Here is a 21,548-nt window from a genome sequence, read left to right on the forward strand (position 1 = left end):
TACCAGGACAAAAGGTGTTATAAGGAGAAAGAAAGGAGGTCTAGAATCAGATAGGCTGAATCAAGTTTCATTCTCAGTGTATGAGTATTTCATGATCATCCCTCATTTTGTGAGTTCCTTGCTTTTTTCTTCTTAAAATGAATTACTCTCAAACAGTTCCTTTATTATTTAAAAGAAAAAAATAAAGGGATGGGAAAGACAATAAAAAAAATATGGATTTGATTCTAGATTCTGAGTTTTATAAAAGGAATAATTTGGCTATAAGAAATAGCAAAAAAAAAAAACCCCATCAAAATTACCCTGGGAGGGTTTAAGTTGATAGCATGAGGTCATCCAACTCTACAGTGTCTGAAAAGAAACATGGAAAAATTCTGGAGAAGGATATGATTGCCTTTCATTTCTCAAAAATCAGGTTAACTTAATTTCTTTCATTATGAATTGGATGAATGTCTTATAGTCCCTAGTTTCCACCAAAATGTACTTCAGTCTTTCCTAATATTCTAGCTATTGCCTATTCTTCAAAATTGCCTTGTATTTATTGTTTATGCTTATACATAAATACACATACATGTATGCATATATATATAAACATCTATAATTACACATACATATGTATTTACACACATACATATATATAATCTGTCTGAACAGAATGTAAGCTTTTTGAGATCAAGAACTGTTTCATTTTTTTGGTCTTTGTATCCCTTACCCTTAAACACTTAAGAGCTGTTTAATAAATAGCTATTGAAAAAATGTGTGTTAATTGCTTAATTTAAGAGATAGTCTTACATACTTGCATAATTTTTTTATTTTTATAGAGCAATAAGGTATTATAAAGACCACCTAAATTATGGTTGAACAACTGAGGAATAATGAAATAAAGTCCTTTGATTGTTTTCATAAATTGTTAAACCTAGCTGGTCATCGGCTGTCATTGCAGACTATCAACAGATAGGATCTAATGTGGAATTAATTCTGTTATAGATTTCATTATGAAAATTTATTCTAAATCTTAATTAATTTTCAAGGGATGTATCCCTGCAGTTGTCATCCCTCAAGATCTTGTGAATAAATCTGTATTTATATTTTTGACAGACTTCATCACTGTTCTTTAGCCTGCATCTTTTAAGACTATTTAATTTTCTTGATAAAAGTCAACTATGCCATTTTCTTAAGTTACTTTTCAGTTTCCACTCTCTTTAATTTATCAATTCTCATTTATTTCATGATGTTTTGACATAAGATTTTCAGTCTGTAGCATGATTCCCATTGGTTAATTGTTGTCCTTCATTCTCAAGGAGGACCAAAAGTATATCGTAATGTTAGAGTCAAATTATAATGTGTCTGATCAAACCAATACGAGTTCAGAATGCTCTGCCACAAATCAGGCACTAAATACTCCATATGAATAAATAGGGTATATTTTCTGACTTTGTACATTTCATATTATTTTTTCTGATCTAATTCAATTCTCTTTTGCTCATAGAGCAAAGCACTTTTTCTGATGAGGTCACTTCATGCTAGACAGTTCTTTACCAGTGTCTCCCATGTCATACAATCAATTCTAAAATTTTTAAAAGAGACCTTAAGAGTGATATTGTATCATTTTTCTGACTATATTGTGAGTTCTTGGTCTGTTTGATTTCTCCATAAGATAGTCTTTTTGGCAACCATACAACTGGCATTTGAACACGTGGCTAGCCCAATAGAGCTGTGCTTTCTGCAATAGAGTTGCAATGCAGTTTAATTCAATAAATTACCTTAGTGTCTAATAACTTATCCTGTTAGGTGATCTTCAGAATCTTCCTAAGACAATTCAAATGTAAGGGATTCAGTTTTCTGACATGGCACTTTTGTATTGTTCAGGATTCACAGGCATACAACAATGAGGTCACAACAAGGGATTCTTTAGACCTTATTTTCATAGTCATATACTTTTCTTCTCTCACACTTTCCTTTGGAAGCTTCCAAACACTGAGCTAGCTCTGGAAATGTGTGTGTCAATTTCATTATCAATTTGGACATCCCTGGAGAGTATACTACCAAGGTAAGTGAAAATATGTACAGAGTAAGGCTGGATATATTTTTCTTTCTCTATCTCTGTTTTTGTGTCTCTGTCTCTCTGTGTCTCTTTCTGCCTCTGTCTCTCTCTCTATCTGTCTGTCTCTCTCTTTTCCTTAAGGATCTTACAAATAACTTTGAAGAGGTCAAAATATTTATTTTTTTCTAAGATCAAGATTAGTTATATAAACTCAAGTCCTCATTCTAATCTCTTCTTCACAATGTCAATTGCCAGTGATTTGTGGTCTGGTTTGATTTAAACTAGTAATATCAATTAGCTTTTACAAATGTACATTTTCTTTGAAGATATAGAAAAGAACCTCAATATCTGTAAAAACACTGTCTTCTATAGCATTTGGACCCTCATGTTAATGGTTGCAAATGCAATGTTTTCTACAGAGCATTTGACCCATTCTGTTCATTTCTAAATGTGGCTTGGCCAATAGATGAATAACACTACATCTCTGCTACTGTTGAACTTGGCAAATCACTGAAAACTTTACTCTGCACTCTCTGGCTTATGGAAGAATTTCAATGTGAATTCAAGTTTTCTAAATTCTGATGGTTTGCTATCATTTTGCAAAAATATGAGATTATAGACATTTTTAATCTTCACTTTAAATAGAAGACAATAAATATAAAGGTACAGAACAGAGATTTATATTGAAAGGATATGTATAGGCCTTGCATCAAGAGTACACAAGTTTCTATCTATCCAGGTTTACCAAAATACCCTTTTCTTAAACACAACCATAGAAAAAGGAAACTCACTTTGTGTAGCTAGTTGGTCAATTGGAATCAACATCAAAATGAGTGAGGATTCTCTAAATTAGAGAACAGAGAAAATACCATTACATGTCATCATGCATTTCCATAATCAGACCCCTTTCCCACAGTTTCTTCCATGTGAAGATTTCCTCTAGTTATGCTAGTATTCTAAATACGTGAAAATCAAGGAAAGATTGGGGGGCGGTGCTTGTGATAGAATAAAGAAAGACTGGTCTGTAGAAGAGATATCCTAGAAAACTGTTCACTTATTTATTCATTCACTTGATGTAGTATAAAGTGTGATGATTCTGTTATTAGAAACTAGTGAAATAGAGGAGGAACTCAAGAATCCAGCATATTTCAGTGTATACTATTGCACAACAAGGATACTGGACGTATCCTGGCAAGAATTTGTTTGCTGTTTGGGTTTATTTGAGTTAAACTTTAAAGAAAGGGAATGGCTTGAAGAGAACAAAAGGCTCTCCAACAAAAGAAAGAACATAGTGATAGGCAAAGAAATCAAAGAATGCTGTTTTGTTTTCTGGAATCAGAAAGAATAATTTAAATCCCTTGACCACCATATAACCTTAAAATTAGGTTATATGATCTAGGAATGGCTACTGTCCAAGTCAATGGTTGGCTGTGAATGCCAGGACAAGTTAAACAGACGTAGAAGAACTTCAAATGAGCCTTCAGAAATGCTTTAAAATATAAGAGACATATAATGGTACATCCTAGCCAAGGGAAGGTTCTTTCAAATCCCTAGAGGAGAATAATTTATCATAAGAGACTGAGAGCTCGTGGTATAGTTTGGCTAATATAGAGAATATTCAAAAGTATGCCATGGTAAGAAAAAGAAAAAGAAGTACGGAAGTGGGAAGAAAGGTAAATGAAAGCATAAAGGAAAGGGAAACTGAAAAGAAAGCAAAAGGAAAAATGAGATATTTTCCATAAGCTTTCATCTTTAAAAAGTATGATATCCATATTTGTATAAGTCATTGACTTGAGGAATTTCATGAATTTGATTTTAGAGATCAGTGCATCTTCACTGGTATTCATAACAATTCTTTTTTCTACAATAAATATTTCTTTCACCATGAAATATGTATGTGACTTTAGTAATCTCTGGATGTCATTGGGATTAGCTGCAGGAGGAATGGAACAGCAATGTAAATGTATTAGAAAAGAATTAAAAGGTTTTTGTTGTGCTTTTTTTTTTTTTTTAAGGAACCATGAATCTGTCAACAGGGAAGCAAAAAAAGTGTGGAGTTTTGTAGGACAGTGCTCCTGAGAAACGTTCTTGTAAATCATCTTAAGTCTTTTGACTGGGATCACAACTAATTATCAGTCCAAGTATAAATAAAATAAAGTTTTGCTTTGTGAAAATACAGCTTACAGGTACTCAATTACTTCATAATCTCTTCTTTCTCCCTATTAAAACATGATGTCAGAAGAGATTCTAAAAATCAGTCCTTTATACATTACTGTGAATATAATGAATCTAGTGAGTCTCCAGAGGAATTTACCTTTTCAGGATTATTGTTAATAATAGAGCAAAAATTGTCAAACAGCTACAGAAGTTTGGACAATAACTTATAGATATGAAAAGGATGCAGATCAGAAGGGGAGGAAGTTGAGGTGATTTGCAGCATTTTCAGTTATGCTTTACTCTTCAGGACCCCATTTGGACTTTTCTTGTGAAAAATGCTATAACAGAATGACTTCCCATTTCTTTCTACAGCTTATTTTACTTTTGAGGCAGTTGAGGCAAACAAGGTTAAGTGATCTGTCCAGGATCATATAGCTAATAAGTCTCTGTGGCATGATATGAACTTAGGAAGATAAGTCTTCCTGACTCCAGTCTGGTCCTTTATTTACTGCATCATCTAGCTGCCAAAACAAGACAAAACAGTAGGTTCAAAGATTTTAGTTAAAGCTGAACATGCTAACTATGTCATAGAGAAGACTCTCCCATATAAAATAAAAGTTTATTGCATATGATATTCCAATACCATGTCAATCCAAATAAGCAAACTCAGCTTAGCTTTCAAACTCAAATGAGATCAGCATGTTCAGGGTGATATGGTTCTTGACAGGGTTAATTTAGAGGGCTTCAGGCATGTCAGACTTCATGATCCCATTAGGGATTTTCTTTGCAAAAATTCTAGAATAGTTTATATGTTTCTTCTCCAACTTTTTTACAGATGGGGAAACCAAGTCAAACAGAGGTAAATGACTTGCCCAGGATTTCACAGCCACTAACTATTTATGGCTAAATTTGAACTTAGGTTTTCCTTAGGACTCCAGGCCAGGTATTCTCTCCACTGGACCACATAACTGTACTTGCAGCTACTATTAGGTGGTAATTGGAGGAAAAGTTTGACCTAGAACTTCAGAAATCTCACAATGTAGGTGTAAATCAATTCCATCTATATTCAGATTTGTCTTTTTTTCTTCTTTTTCAAAATTTAATTTAGTTTAAATTTTAAATATACATTTCTTTATAAATCATATTGGGAGAGAAAAATCAGAAGAAAAGGGAAAAACCATGAGAGAAATAAACAACAGAAAAAAGAAGTGAACATAGCATGTGTGAATTTACATTCAATCTCCATAGTTCTTTTTCTGGATGCAGATGATGTTTTCTATATAAAGTTTATTAGGATTGCCTTGGGATCTCTGAACCACCGAGAAGAACCAAATCTTTCATATTTGATCATTACACTTTCTTTTTTGTTATTGTGTACAATATATTCCTGGTTCTGCTTGTTTCATTCAGCATCAGTTCATGTAATCTTCCCTGGTTTTTCAAAATCAGCTTGCTCATCATATTTTATAGAACAATAATATTCCAGTAATTTCATATGCTATAATTTATTTAGCCATTTTCTTATTGATGGGCATCTACTCATTTTCCAATTATTTGCTACCACAAAAAGAGTTGCTATAAACATTTGTTCACAATTGGGTCCTTTTTCCTCTGTTATGATTTCCTTGAAATACAGATCCAGTGATGGCACTGAAGGATTAAAGGGTATGCCCAGTTTTTTAGGTCTTTGGACCTAGTTTCAAATTGCTCACCTAGAATTGTTGAATCATTTCACAACTCCACCAACAATGTATTAGTGTCCCAGTTTTCCTACATCCTCTCCAACATTTATCATTATCTTTTCCTGTCATCTTAGCCAATCTGAGAAGTGTGAGGAGGTACCTCAGAGTTGTTTTAATATGCATTTCTCTAATCAATACTGGTTTAGAGCATTTTTTTTCACATGACCATAGATGGATTTACTTACATTACCTGAAAATTGTTTGTATCTTTTGACCATTTATCAACTGGGTAATGAATTATGTTCTTATAAATTTGACACAATTCGTTATATATTTTAAAAATGAACCTTTATCTGAAACATTGGTGTGAACATTTTCCCCAGCTTTGTACTTCTTTTTATTCTTGTTGCTGTATCATTTCGTTAAAACCTTTTTAAAACTCCCTCCTTCTATGTAGAGGATCATAAATAGTGGTGAACCATGGGTGAGGCATAAGACCTTTTATTTAGTAAAAGGAACCTTAATGATGTGTCTGGTTTGGATCCCCATTATCCCTAAGGGTGTTTCAGCCTTCTTGAGAAATCAGGGGGCATAATGACCTGTATTGTAATTAAAGCAGGGTTATACTAAATGGCTAGGAAACATCTGTACATAATAGTAAGTTGTTTATGTAGTCATGCATGAGCAGTATCCTATAGTTAGTGCATGTGCAGTATGTTATAATTATGTAAGTGTATTAGGGTATATAAGGCTGAGAAAATTTTGAATAAACAGACTCTTGCCTGACCCTTTTTGTGAGTTCTGTCCCTCTACTCCTCATCCATGATCAGGATTCAGGATGGTATGGAAATACTCTACTGAGTAGGTCCAGATACTTCTACACACAACTTAGTATGGATATAATTCCCTCTTTAAGTCAATTCTGACTTAAAGGTCAGGTCAGTAAAGTTTAAGCATTGCTTGACATGACCACCCTAACATCCCACATTTCTCCTTTCATTTGAAAAAGCTCTTTCATTCCTGTTTCATGAGATAATTTACCTAATTTATCCTCTCCCTTACCCCTTTTCCTAGTACAATCTTCTTTGTCACTTTTTAAATTTTAATTTTTTAAATATTATTTCAACATACTTAATTTAGGCCTTTCCCTCTCTTCATGTATATTCCTTCTAATACCTAAATGAGAAAGTTCTTTGAAGTTAGAAGTCTCACCTCATATAGAATATAAAGAGTTTAATCATCTCAAGTCCTTTATGAATTCTCTTTCAGATTTAACTTTTTATGTTTCTCTTGAGTCTTGTATTTGACAGTTAAATTTTCTCTTCTCATTAGGAATCTTTAAATTCCTTTATTTCATTAAATTTTATTTTTCTCCTAAATGATTGTATTCACTTTGTCTGGGGAAGTGATTCTTGGTTGTAATACTAATTCCTTTTCCCTCCAGAATATCATATTCTAAGCTCTGCCATTCTTTCATATGGAAGATTTTGCATATTAAGTCATCCTGACTGTAGTTTCACAATATTTGGATTTTTTCCCCTGGATGTTTACAATCTGTTCTCCTTGACCTAGAGCTTGAGAATTTGTCTATAATTTGTCTAGAGGGGACTTCCGGCCAAGATGGCAGAGAGGAGGCACATAGCTGTGTAGCTTCGCGTTTTCTCTCACTATCCATTTCATTACAAGCCTCTGAATTAATGCTTGACTGAAAAAAAACCCACAAATAGTTACCAAGAGAAGCCATCCTTGAGATTCGCCAAGAAAGGTCTGTCTTTACTGGAGGGCTGGGATGGTTTTAGATCGGGCGCAGGTGGCGGGCAGTGGCAGTGAGAGCACGGGAGCAGACTGGAGAGGGGGTGGGGAGTGATTGCAGCCGTCTCTGCGGGGAGAGCTTCGCTACAGGACTGGATACTTTGCCCTGGCAGCAAGTCAGCAGCCCAGCAGAGAAGCTAAAAACACCGGGGGGTGAAGAATACAACCCCAAACAGCTGGAGTCTCTCAAGACCTGGCCACCCACTCCACCCCCCACAGTGACTCAGCACACTCTGGGATCTCAGAGCACAGGTGCAGCACAGTAGGGCTAGTGCCTCGCTGCTGCCCCCACAGTCTGGAGAGGAAGCTCGGTAACACCACCCAGCCCCTCCCCCAAAGAAAGACTCCAGTTTTTTCTTTTTTTCTTTGCTAGTTTGTCTTTGATTATTAGACAGAATGAGCAAGAAACTGAAAAGGACTTTAACCCTTGACATCTTCTATACAGATAGAGAGCAGACTCTAAATCCTGAGGAGACTAAAAACAGACAGTCTCCAGGTGAATCCCCAAAGGAGGAGATCATCTGTTCCTCAGCACAGATGAACCTCATAGAAGTAATTAAAAAGGCTCTCACAAGGGAGCTAGAAGAAAAATGGGAAAAGGAGAGGGAGGCTTGGCAAAAGGAGAGGGAGGCTTGGCAAAAGAGCCTGGAGAAGTCATCCCACTCAGTTAAAGAGAGACTGGATAAAGAAATAAAATCCTTGAAAAATAGGATTGGTGAACTGGAAACAGAAAATAGTTCTCTAAAAAACAAAATTGGCGAAATGGAAAAAAAATTCCACAGAACAAAAGAACTAAATGGGACAATTAGAAAAAGATTTTTAAAAAGTGAGTGAAGAAAATACTTCACTGAAAATCAGAATTGAACAATTGGAATTGAATGACTCGAGGAGACAAGAAGAATCAGTCAAGCAAATCCAAAAAAATCAAACAATGGAAAAGAATGTGAAATACCTTCTGGGGAAGACAACAGACCTGGAAAACAGATCCAGGAGAGACAATCTGAGAATCATTGGACTCCCAGAAAAGCATGATGAAAAAAAGAGCCTGGACACTATTTTCCAGGAAATTATCAAAGAGAACTGCCCAGAAATCATAGGAACAGAGGAAAAAATAAACATTGAAAGAATTCATTGATCCTAAAGGGATCCTAAAATCAAAACACCAAGAAATATAGTGGCCAAATGCCAGAACCCTCAGATGAAGGAAAAAATATTGCAAGTGGCTAGAAAAACCCAATTCAAGTATCAAGGAGCCACAATAAGGATCACCCAGGATCTGGCAGCATCCACATTAAAAGATCGAAGGGCCTGGAATATGATATTCTGAAAGGCTAAGGAACTTGGTATGCAACCAAAAATAACTTACCCAGCTAGAATGAGCATCTTTTTCCAGGGAAGAAGATGGACATTCAATGAAGCAAGCAAATTTCACCTATTTTTGATGAAAAAGCCAGAACTTAACAAAAAGTTTGATCTACAAATATAGAAGTCAAAAGAAATCTAAAAAGGTAAAGATTAATCTTGGGGACTATATTTCGGCTATATAGATGTATAAAGAATACATGTATACCTTCTTCTAGAAACTGATGTGGAAAGGACATTGTACCAGAAAAAGGGTAAAGTGGGGGTCGTACATCTCATGAAGAGGCATAGGAAACCTATTATATCTGAGAGAAAGAATGGAGGGGGATGAATATAGTGGGCATCTTACTGTCTTCAGAATTGGCTTTAAGTGAAAAATCTTAGACATATTCAATCTATGGTGAAACTTCTCCCACCTCATTGAAAAGTGAGAAGGGAAAAGTGAAAAGGGAAGGAATAAGCTAAGCAGAAGGGAATACGGAAACTGGGAGGGAAAGGGGTAAGATAGGGGGAGGAACTCTAAGGCAGGGGGAGGGATACTAAAAAGGGAGGGCTGTGAGAAGCAAGTGGTGCTCACAAGCTTAATACTGGGAAGTGGAGTAAGGGGGAAAGAAGGGAGAAAAGCATAAACCAGGGTTAACAAGATGGCAAGTAATACGGAATTGGTCATTCTAACCATAAATGTGAACGGGGTAAACTCCTCCATAAAGAGGAAGCAGTTAGCAGAATGGATTAAAAGCCAGAATCCTACAATATGTTGTTTACAGGAAACACACCTGAAGAGGGGAGATACATGCAGGTTAAAGGTAAAAGGTTGGAGCAAAATCTACTATGCTTCAGGTGAAGTCAAAAAAGAAGGGGTAGCCATCCTGATCTCAGATCAAGCTAAAGCAAAAATTGATCTAATTAAAAGAGATAAGGAAGGGCACTATATCTTGCTAAAGGGTAGCATGAATAATGAAGCACTATCTATATTAAACATATATGCACCAAGTGGTGTAGCATCTAAATTCTTAAAAGAGAAATTAAGAGAGCTGCAAGAAGAAATAGACAGTAAAACTATAATAGTGGGACATCTTAACCTTGCACTCTCAGAATTAGATAAATCAAACCACAAAATAAATAAGAAAGAAGTCAAAGAGGTAAATAGAATACTAGAAAAGTTAGACATGATAGATCTCTGGAGAAAATGTAATGGAGACAGAAAGGAATACACTTTCTTTTCAGCAGTTCATGGAGCCTATACAAAAATTGACCATATATTAGGACATAAAAACCTCAAATTCAAATGCAGTAAGGCAGAAATAGTAAATGCATTCTTTTCAGACCACGATGCAATGAAAATTACATTCAACAAAAAGCCAGGGGGAAATAGACCAAAAAATAATTGGAAACTAAATAATCTCATACTAAAGAATGATTGGGTGAAACAGCAAATCATAGACATAATTAATAACTTCACCAAAGAAAACGATAATAATGAGACATCATACCAAAATGTATGGGATGCAGCCAAAGCAGTAATAAGGGGAAATTTCATATCTCTAGAGGCCTATTTGTATAAAATAGAGAAAGAGAAGGTCAATGAATTGGGCTTGCAACTAAAAATGCTAGAAAAGGAACAAATTAAAAACCCCCAGTCAAACACTAAACTTGAAATTCTAAAAATAAAAGGAGAGATCAATAAAATTGAAAGTAAAAAAAAACTATTGAATTAATTAATAAAACTAAGAGTTGATTCTATGAAAAAACCAACAAAATAGACAAACCCTTAGTAAATCTGATTAAAAAAAGGAAAGAGGAAAATCAAATTGTTAGTCTTAAAAATGAAAAGGGAGAACTTGCCACTAATGAAGAGGAAATTAGAGCAATAATTAGGAGCTACTTTGCCCAACTTTATGCCAATAAATTTGACAACTTAAATGAAGTAGAAAAATACCTCCAAAAATATAGCTTGCCCAAACTAACAGAGGAAGAAGTAAATATCCTAAACAGTCCCATCTCAGAAAAAGAAATAGAACAAACTATCAATCAACTCCCTAAGAAAAAATCCCCAGGACCAGATGGATTTACATGTGAATTCTACCAAACATTTAAAGAACAATTAATTCCAATGCTAAATAAACTATTTGAAAAAATAGGGATTGAAGGAGTCCTACCAAACTCCTTTTATGACACAGACATGGTACTGATACCTAAACCAGGTAGGCTGAAAACAGAGAAAGAAAATTATAGACCAATCTCCCTAATGAATATTGATGCTAAAATCTTAAATAAAATATTAGCAAAAAGATTACAGAAAATCATCCCCAGGATAATACACTATGACCAAGTAGGATTTATACCAGGAATGTAGGGCTGGTTCAATATTAGGAAAACTATTAGCATAATTTATATATATATATAATATATTTCTAGAAATTTCCATTTGGGATATGTTTTTAGAATGTAATCAATGGATTCTTTTGATTTCTATTAATTTCTTGAAAGATTATAATCAGAGCTTTTTTTGATGATAAATTTCCTATCAATATCCAATAATTCTTAAACGGTTAAATTACCTTTCTTTGATATATTTTCCAGGACAGTGCTTTTCAAGAAAGTATTTAACATTTTCTTCTATTTTTTCATTCTTTTGCTTTATTGTTTTCTTGGTGTCTCATGGCTTTATTAATGTCCAGTTTCCAGATCCTATTTTATTTATTTATTTGTTTGTTTTTGCTGAGGCAACTGAGGTTAAGAGATTTACCCAGGGTCACACAGCTAGGAATTATTAAGTGTCTGAGGCCAGAGTTGAACCTCCTGACTTCAGAGCCAGCACTCTAACAACTGTGTCATCTAGCTGTCCCCAAATTCTAATTTTTAAGGCATTATTTTCTTCAGAGAGATTTTGTGCCTCCTTTTTGATTTGGCAAATTCTATTTTTAAGGAGTTATTTTCTTCAATGAATTTGTTCAGTGGAATGTACAACTTTTGCTATTTGGCCAATTGCATTTTTTAAGCTAAGGTCATGTGGGCAGCTAGACAGTGCAGTGGATAAAGCACCAGTTCTAGAGTCGAAGAACCTCCATTCAAATCCAGCCTCAGACAGCTAATATTTACTATCTTTATGCCTATGGGCAAGTCCCTTTGCCACAATTGCCTCACATACATACACACAAAAAGTCAAAAAATAAATTATTCTTATCTTCAGAGGACTTTTATCATTTGAAATTCCCTTATCATTTGAGATGTTCTTATCTTTTTCTTACCACTTAGTATTCTCTTTTTTAAAGTTCTATTTTCTTCGATATTTTTGTGCCTTCTTTTTCATGATGTTGACTCTTTTTTGTGATTTTCTTACATTACTCATTTCTTTTCCCAGTTTTGTCTCTACCAGTCTTATTTAATTTTTAAAATTATATTTCAGATCCTTTATGGTTTGATACCAATTTACATTTTTCTTTCAGGCTTTGCATGTTGCTGCTTTGATTTTATTTTCATCTTCTGGATTTGTGATCTTTCCTGTGACTATAGTAACTTTCCATAACCAGGTACTTTTTGTTACTATTGTTTGCTCATTTTCCCACCCTGTTTCTTGATTTATCATTTCATGTTAAATTTGCACTCTGTTCCTGGAGTGGAGTATGCTCTGTCCTAAACTTCAAAATTCTTGTGAACATCTTAGTTCTGTTACAATTAGGTCTTCTTTCTCAGGCATCCTCAAAAAAACATTATGGAGAGCTATTTTGAACTATGCTCAAAAAGTTATCAAACTGTGCATGCCCTTTGACCCAGCAGTGTTACTACTAGGCTTATATTCCAAAGATATCTTAAATGAGAGAAAGGAACCCACATGTGCAAAAATGTTTGTTGCAGCACTTTTTGTAATAGCAAGAAACTGGAAACTGAATGGATGCTGATCAATTGGAGAATGGCTGAATAAATTATAGTATATAAATGTTATGGAATAGTATTGTTTTGTAAGAAATGACCAATAGGATGATTTCAGAGAGGCCTGGAGTGACTTGCATGAATTGATGCTAAGTGAAATGAGCAGAACCAGGATATCATTATACATGGCAACAAGAGTATACAATGATCAATTCTGATGGACATATCTCTCTTTAACAATGAGGTGATTCAAACCAGTTCCAATTGTTCAGTAATGAAGAGAACCATCTACACTGAGAGAGAGGATTATGGTAACTGTGTGTGTGTGGATACAACATAGCATTTTCATTCTTTCTGTTATTGTTTGTTTTCATTTTTGTTTTCCTTGTCAGGTGTTTTTTTTTTTTCTTTTTTAGATTTGATTTTTCTTTTATAGCAAGATAACTGTGTGTACATATATATATATATATATATACACACATATTGGATTTAATATATTTAACATTTAACATGGACTACCCGCCATCTGGGATTAGGGGTGAGGGGAAGGAGGGGGAAATTTGAAATAGAAGGTGTTGCAAAGGTCAATGTTGAAAAATTACTCATGCAATATGTTTTTATAAATGAAAAGCTATAATAATTTTTTTTAAAAACACAAAAATACAAAATTTGCCAAATATCATCTTATTTGATTGTTATAGAAATTCTGTAAGATGAGTTAAATATTACTTTTACAGATAAATAAGTTGAAAATAAGAACTGTTAAATGAATTGCTCAAGATTACACATCTGATCTTTGTCATAAGTAGGATAAAAGTTTTTCTTTACCCAAGTCCAAAGCACTATTCAGTGTGCTACATGGCAGGATTTCTATGACTTAGAAGAGAATCTCTAAGTAAGTGGTATTGTAATATAGCTGCAAGATGGGAGAAGGAAGAAAACAATGCAAAAAAGCTTATATTTCCAAAATGAGATATTTTGAAAACTTCTTATGTTTATATTATAAAATCTGCTTTAATATTTTTAAGTACTGCTACTAGTTAAGGAGGCAATGAAGAGATAAAAAAAGTGAGAATGGTCTTAAACATACTCTATGGAGAAAAAAGGCTTTCAAGTTTACTTGAGTGAACTTGAGGAAATTATTTTGTTTTAATTACTTCATCTGCAAGAGGAAGAGTTGTTCTAGATGAAATGGTCACACAATCATAGATTAAGAATTAGAATGGAAGTAGAACCAAGAATACATCATAAACAGTATCAAGAATATGTAGTGATCGACCATGAAAGATTTGGTTCTTCTCAGTGGTTCAGTGATCCAAGGCAATCCCACTAAATCATGGATAGAAAATAGCATTTGCATCCAGAAAAAGAACTATAGAGAGAGAGTGTGAATCAACAATGCTATGTTCTTTTCTTTTTTTTTCTCTCCTATGGTTTTGCCCTTTTGTTCGGTTTTTCTCTCCCAACATGATTAATAAAAAAGTGTGTATTAAAAATAATAAAATAAAAAGTACAACACTTTTTAAAAAAATAATTAAAAGAAAGCTTGGATACCATATAAACTTCATTGTATAGATGAAGACACTAAGGCTACCACAGATTAAGAGATTGATCACACCAGTAAATTCATGAGATTTGAATTTAGAATTTCCTGAACTCAAATCCCATGCCCTTTCTTCTATACCCAATAATGGATGGTAAGCTTAAAATTTTATGTACCTAAGAAAGTGAGAAACTAAGTCTAGTATTGGGTTATCAATTATAAGGACCTTTGGGGATTACTTTCTCTAAACCTTTGTTTTTTTAATAAATGAGGAAACTAAAAGCCAGATAATTTAAATGATTGGCTAAGGTAACATAACTTGTAAAAGGAAGACGTGAGATTTACTCTCGAATCATATGGCCTACTTTTTTTTTTCATTGCATACCTGTTTTTCTTTCATCTCAAAGGGAAATAAAATAATATATATATGTTGGTTCCTACTTTTGGTGATGGAAATTTGCATACTGGTCTTCATGATCTCACTGCTGCCAGACACCTATTGGGAGATTGACATAAAAATCACTTCTGACCACATTAATATGATTTATGAAATTCATGGACTTTGGCTCAAACTATAAGATATATAAGAATGGCAAGAGGGATGTCTCATAATACACATTTCCATAACTGACTCCCTTTTACCCATTTTACTAAAAGAATTCAAGCACATTTTAATCTTGGGTCTTTATTCAGATTTTATTCATCTTTTATGGTTATTATGAGTCAGAGGACTATAATAGACCAGTATTTTATTTGCTTTTCTACTGTGATCTGCATTCCTAAGAAGACTTTTAAAATTGTTAAATAGGGCTGTTGTGGGCTGTAAAATGCTGCTACAAGTCATTTGAGAAATGGATACACCATAGAATTTCAGTGATGCAATTTTAAACCATTCTTGGGATTTGAATTCATGTGAAATTAACATCTTGGGTCCTATTCATTTTAAGTGAATGTGACATAGAAGACCATACTAAAACTATGTTCAGTTTAGACAGTGATTGATGTTTGGGGGGCTTTTAATGGTTTAGTGAGAAAAGAGCATATGTGATATGGTTGACTCCTCTCTACTTTGGAGAATTCCCAGCTTCATGCAAGATACAACACAGATACCATCTCCCACTTGACACCACCACTTTTTAATGTACTTTCCATTTTGAAATGATGTTTTCTTACTCTATAGAGTGGTACTGTGGCTTAGTAGATAGAATACCACCTTTCATGTCAAGAAGATCTGAGTTTGAGCTAAACCTCTGACATATTCTAGTATTGTTATCCCATATAATTCATTTAGTAAATAACTCTTTGAGACTATGAAATTAAAGAATATATGAACTGGCTTTAGTAGATGAACCTTTTTCATTTGTTATTTCCCTAAATCCAGAAAACTACAGATCTACTTCTGATCAGTACTTCTAGTTGCACTGTATTTTCTTTTGTGTATAAATATTGTATCTCTTGCACAAGGTATCTTGTATCTGAACTTCTTAAACTAGGTTCTGTGACGTTATGTTATTTAAAAAATAACAATTTGATAGCCATGCTTCAACATACTTGCTTTCTTTTGTGATTCTATATATTTTGTGCATTTCAAAATATAATTCTGAAAAGGAGTCCATAATCTTCATAAGAAACCTAGAAAAGTCAGTGACAAAAATAGTTATGTATTTATTTTGCATATATTCCATCTCTAGAAAGGCAGTATTTAATTCCATCAAAAGTACAATTGAACCTTAGAGAGATGCAAGATTCTAGGCTCAGTAAGAAGGCAGATGAAATTCAGTTTTATGCTTATAGTAACAATACAAAGTACATGATTCCCTGAAGGATATTTATGAGCCAAAGACCCATGGTGAATCTCAACTACTCAGTACTGATGGAGCCACATTGATTAGTGATAAGGATACGATCATAGAGAGACAAGCTGAATATGTTCATAGTATTCTCAACAGCCCATCATCAATCAATGCTGAAGCCACTGACCATTTACCTCAGACTGAAGTCAATCCTTCACTAGCTGAAGTTCCAAATGAAGTCGAAGTTTTGAATGCAATAGGGTCCTTTTGTGTGGCAAAATAGCCAATGCTTTTCTATTACAATTTAAATTTAAAAGCTATGGGAAGATCCATTGTTAATACAAAAGCTAAGATTTTCTGAGTGAAATGACAAGAGGAGATTATCCCCCAGAATTTGATGGATGCCTCCATTGTGTCAAAGTAAATAGATTGCTCTGTATCACTCTTAGTCATTCTGGGAAAGATTCTTGGCAGAATGTTTCTTAACAGACTGATCCTTCACCTGAAAGATGATCATTTACATGAGAGTAAGTATGGTTAAAGAAAGGGCCAAGGAGCAGCCAATATGATGTTTACTATGTAACCACTCCAGAAGAAATACTAGGAGCAGATCAAATATATACACAATGTTTATATATCTGACCAAGGTCTTTGATACTATCAATCATGACAACTTATGGAAAATTATGGCAAAATTTGATTGCCAAATAAGTTAATCAGTATGATAGCATACTTGCTTGGGTTCTAGAAAATTGATGATACTCTCATGATTTCCCAATCATCAGTGGAGTGAAAGAAGGCATTGTGTTTGTTCCTATGACTTTCAGCATGACATTTTCAGCCAGGTTGTCAAATACCTTCAATGAGGTTTAACAGAGCATCAAGGTCAGCTATTATAATGATGGTAAATTCAACTTTAAAAGACTTTAAACCAAGACAAAAGGGAAGGGAGTATTGATGTACGCATCAATACTTTTTTGTTTACAGATGATTGTGTGTTCAGTGCAGCCTCTGAAGTTGAGAAGAAACAAAGTATGGATTGATTCTCTGCTGCTTGAACTGATTTTGGTTTAACAATTAACACCAAGAAAACATATGAAGAGGCAGAAACAAGATAGTGCAGTAAAGGCAGGAATTTGCCTGCCTCCCTCAAACAATCCCAAATTTATTTAAATAATGACTCAAAACAAATTGTAGAGCATCAAAACACCCAAAAAGGTGGAGGAGAACATTTTGCAGCCAAAAACAACTAAAAAGCTCAGCAAAAAAACATCTGTAAAAAAAGGATGAGAGTCTCAAGACAGGGTATGCCCCAGTAACCCTGGAGCAAGCAAGCTCCAGCCTGGCCCCAGCTGACCCCTGAATCAGCATCAGTATTGGAGACTTCTGGATCTCTCTGCTCAGGGTCACCAGGGAGGACTCAGAAGGTCAGTAGAGAGGATCTGTGAAAATGGGATGAGAGTATGGTGTGCAATCCCAGCATAGCCCAGATCAGCAGAATCTCAGCCTCAGCTAGCTAACTAGATCTTACAACTTCAGTAATGTGGGGACATGACACACCTAATATCTCTAAGCCAGAAAAAAAGTGCTTCTGGTCAGATTCTTAGAAGAATTTCTGAAAACAGCTGCACAAACCCCCTGAAATTTTGGATATTGCACCCTCCATCCTGGAAACAGAGCCCTACTTTAAAAAAAAAAAAAGCTAAAAGCATAGTAATAAATGAGAAAAATGAACAGAACAGTTTCTGACCATTTAAATTTATTATGGTGACAAGAAGGATCAAAACACACATTCAGAAGATAACAAAATCAAAGTCCCCACATCCAAAGCCTCCAAGAGAAAAATAAGAATTGGCCTCAAGCCATGGAAGAGCTCAAAAGGAACTTATAAAATCAAACAAGATAGATTGAGGAAAAAATGGGGAAATAACTGAGACAGGTGCAAAAGAAAATAAAATAAAAAACTAATGAGGAGAAGAATGCCTTTAAAAAACACAATTGGCCAATTGGGAAAGAAGGTACAAAAGTTTACTGAGAAAAATAATTCCTTAAAAAGTGGATTGAGCAAATGGAAACTAATGACTTTATGAGATATTAAGATACAATAAAGCAAAACCAAAAAATGAAAAAAATGAAAAAAATAATGTGAAATATCTCACAGGTAAAACAACTGACCTGGAAAGTAGATCCAGGAGGGATAATTTTAAAATTATTGGTCTACCTGAAAGTCATGACCAAAAAGAAAAAAACAAAGACATTACACATAATCTTTCAAGAAATTTTCAAGGAAAACTGTCCTAATATTCTGATCCAGGGGGTAAAATAGAAATTAAAAGAATTCACCAACCACCTCTTGAAAGAGATCCCAAAATAAAACTCCCAGGAATATCATACCTAAATTGCAGAAATCCCTGGTCAAGGAGAAAATATTGTGAACTTTCAGAAAGAAACAATTCAAATATAGTGGAGATATAGTCAGAATAACACAAGATTTAGCAGCTTCTCTCCTAAAGAACCAGAGAGCTTGAAACAAGTTATTCCAGAGAGCAACAGAATTAGGATGGCAACCAAGAATCATCTACCCAGCAAAAGTGAATATAATCTGTCAGAGGAAAAATTGGTCATTCAATGAGCCAGGGGATTTTCAAGTGTTTGTGATGAAAAGAGCAGAGCTGAATAGAAAATTTGCTTTTCAAATACAGGACTCTGGGGATGCATAAGAAGGTAATGAGGAAAGTGATAACACAAGGGACTTAATTGCATCTGTTCACACTCCTACATGGGAGGATGAAATTAAGAGGTAAGAGGTATGAGGAATGTATTTTTAAAAAGAGACAGGGAGAAGTGGAGTGGCACTAATTATCTGCCATAAAAAGAAAAAAGCAAGAAAAAGTTTTTTTTTTTACATTGGAGGGGAAAATGGGGAAGAGAGAGAAAGTGAGTAAAACTTACTCTTTTCAGAATTCAAATATAAAATAACATACATACTCAAAGAGGGTATAGAAATCTATCTTGGGGGAGGAGAGATGAACCCAAAATCGTGGAGAGTAGATCCATCTATATCTGAGCTTCTCTGAGTGGTCCCTAAAATCAACCAGACATTCAACCTCTGAACTGCTTTGGAGTAGCACAACCCACAAATATTTGGAACACAACAAATTTCCAGAAGAAGAAGTTCAATCTGAAAAGGGGAGACACTGCCCCCAGATCACAATGCAGGGATCCCTGGGGCAGAGCTGGAATGGGAAGCCAGGTCTTTGCAGCAATCCAGACATTCAAAGGCAAATACAAAAGGCAAATAGTGGCAAATAGTGGGCTATTGAGCCCTGGAAGAACATGGATCTGTTCATTCCTACCCAATACTGGAAGTCAGTCAGCAGCATCACTGATCCTAGGGCAAACCACAGCAGCCATTTCCCCTTTGAGGTCTGCCCTAAGAGCAGACCTCAAACTTAAAAAAAAAAAAAGAGCAAAAAAGCAAAAAGAACTCTGATCATAGACAGCATTTATGGAGAAATAGAAGAACAGACCTCAAACCCTGAGGATCCTAAAAGCAAATCAATTCCAGATGGAGCCCCAAAGGGTGATATGAGTTGGTCCCTATTTCATAAGCCCCTCTTGGAAAAAATCAAAAAGGATCTTAAAAGAGAGTTAAAAGAAAAATGGGGAAAGGAAAGGAGATTTTTGCAAGAGGGTATGGAAAAGGAAAATGAGAAATTATCTGAAGGAAACACCTTTAAAAAAGACTAATGAAATGGAAAAAAGCATACAACCCCTTACAAAATAGATATGAAAAAGAAAACAATTCACTGAAAAACAAAATCTGTGAAATACAAAAAAATGCAAGGAAGAAAACACTTCATATAAAAGTACAATTGATCAAATTCAAAAGGAGATAAAAAACTAACTAAAAAATATTGACTAAGAATTAGAATTGAATGAATAGATGTGAATGACTTAATAAGACTTCAAAAATAAGTAAAACAAAACCAAAAACATGAAAAAAAGAAGAAAATGTAAAATATTTCAATGGAAAAATAACTGTCATGGAAAATATATCTAGGAGAGACAATCTAAGTATTATTAGACTTCCTGAAAATCATAATTAAAAAAAAAAAAGCCTAGACATAATTTTTTTTAGGAAATCATCAAGGAAAACTGTCCTGATATCCTAGAACCAGAGGGTAAAATAGCCACTAAAAGAATTCACCAGTCACCTCCTAAAAGAGACCCCAAAATTAAAACTCCAAGGAACATCATATCTAAATTTCAGAATTATCAAATCAAGGAGAAAATATTGCAAGCAGCCAGAAGGAAAAATAATTCAAATATCAAGGAACCACAATCAGGATAACCCAGGACATAACAGCTTCACTTTAAAGGACTGAAGGAAATGGATAATTTCCAAAAGCAGAATAACAGGGAATCCAGCTAAAAATCAACTATCCAGCAAAACTGAGCATCATCTTTCAGGGGGAAAGATGGATGTTCAATGAAATAGGTGAATTTCATTTATTTCTGATGGAAAAATTAGAGCTGAATAGAAAATTTGATCTTGAAATACAGAATTCAAGAGAAGCATAAAAAAGTAAAAAGGAAAGAAAAAATAACTTTTTTAAAAAAGTTAAAAAGCTTATATCCCTATATGGAGAATGATACATTTAACTCTTGAGATCTATATCTTTATTATGGATATATTAGAGGGTGCAGGTATAATTTGATTTTATTTTGATGAGTTAAAAATAAACTAAGGGAGGAAAGGTGATTCTATTGTAAAAAAGAGGAAAATTGAATTAAAATGGAGTAAATTACATTTCATGAAGAAGAAAAAAATGATCTACTGTAATTGAGCAAAAGAGGGGAAGAGGAGGAGCATTGATCTCATCATATTTGTTTAAAAGAGAGAATATCAAACATATTTAGCTTCACAAAGAAGCTTGTTTCATGCTTTAGGGAAGAGGGGAAGGGGAAATGAAGAGAAGGCTAATAGAAAGGAGAACAGAAGTGGAAAGTAAAAGAAAAGTGGAGGGGATGCAAAAGGGATGGGGTGTTTGAGGGAGGGGGTCGTCAGTAACAAAATACTGGAGAGGAAGGAAAGAGAGAAAAGTAAGAAAAAGGGATAACTGGGGGTAAACATGATGGCAGGAAATACTGAATTAGTAATTTGATCTGGGAATGTGAATGGGATGAACTTTCCCACAAAATGGAAGGGGATAGCAGACTTGATTAATAGCCAGAATCCTACAATAGCCACAATCCTACAATGAGTTTACAAGAAACTCATT

This window comes from Antechinus flavipes, chromosome 2 (genome assembly GCF_016432865.1).
Source record: "Antechinus flavipes isolate AdamAnt ecotype Samford, QLD, Australia chromosome 2, AdamAnt_v2, whole genome shotgun sequence".
NCBI classification, from domain to species: domain Eukaryota; kingdom Metazoa; phylum Chordata; class Mammalia; order Dasyuromorphia; family Dasyuridae; genus Antechinus; species Antechinus flavipes.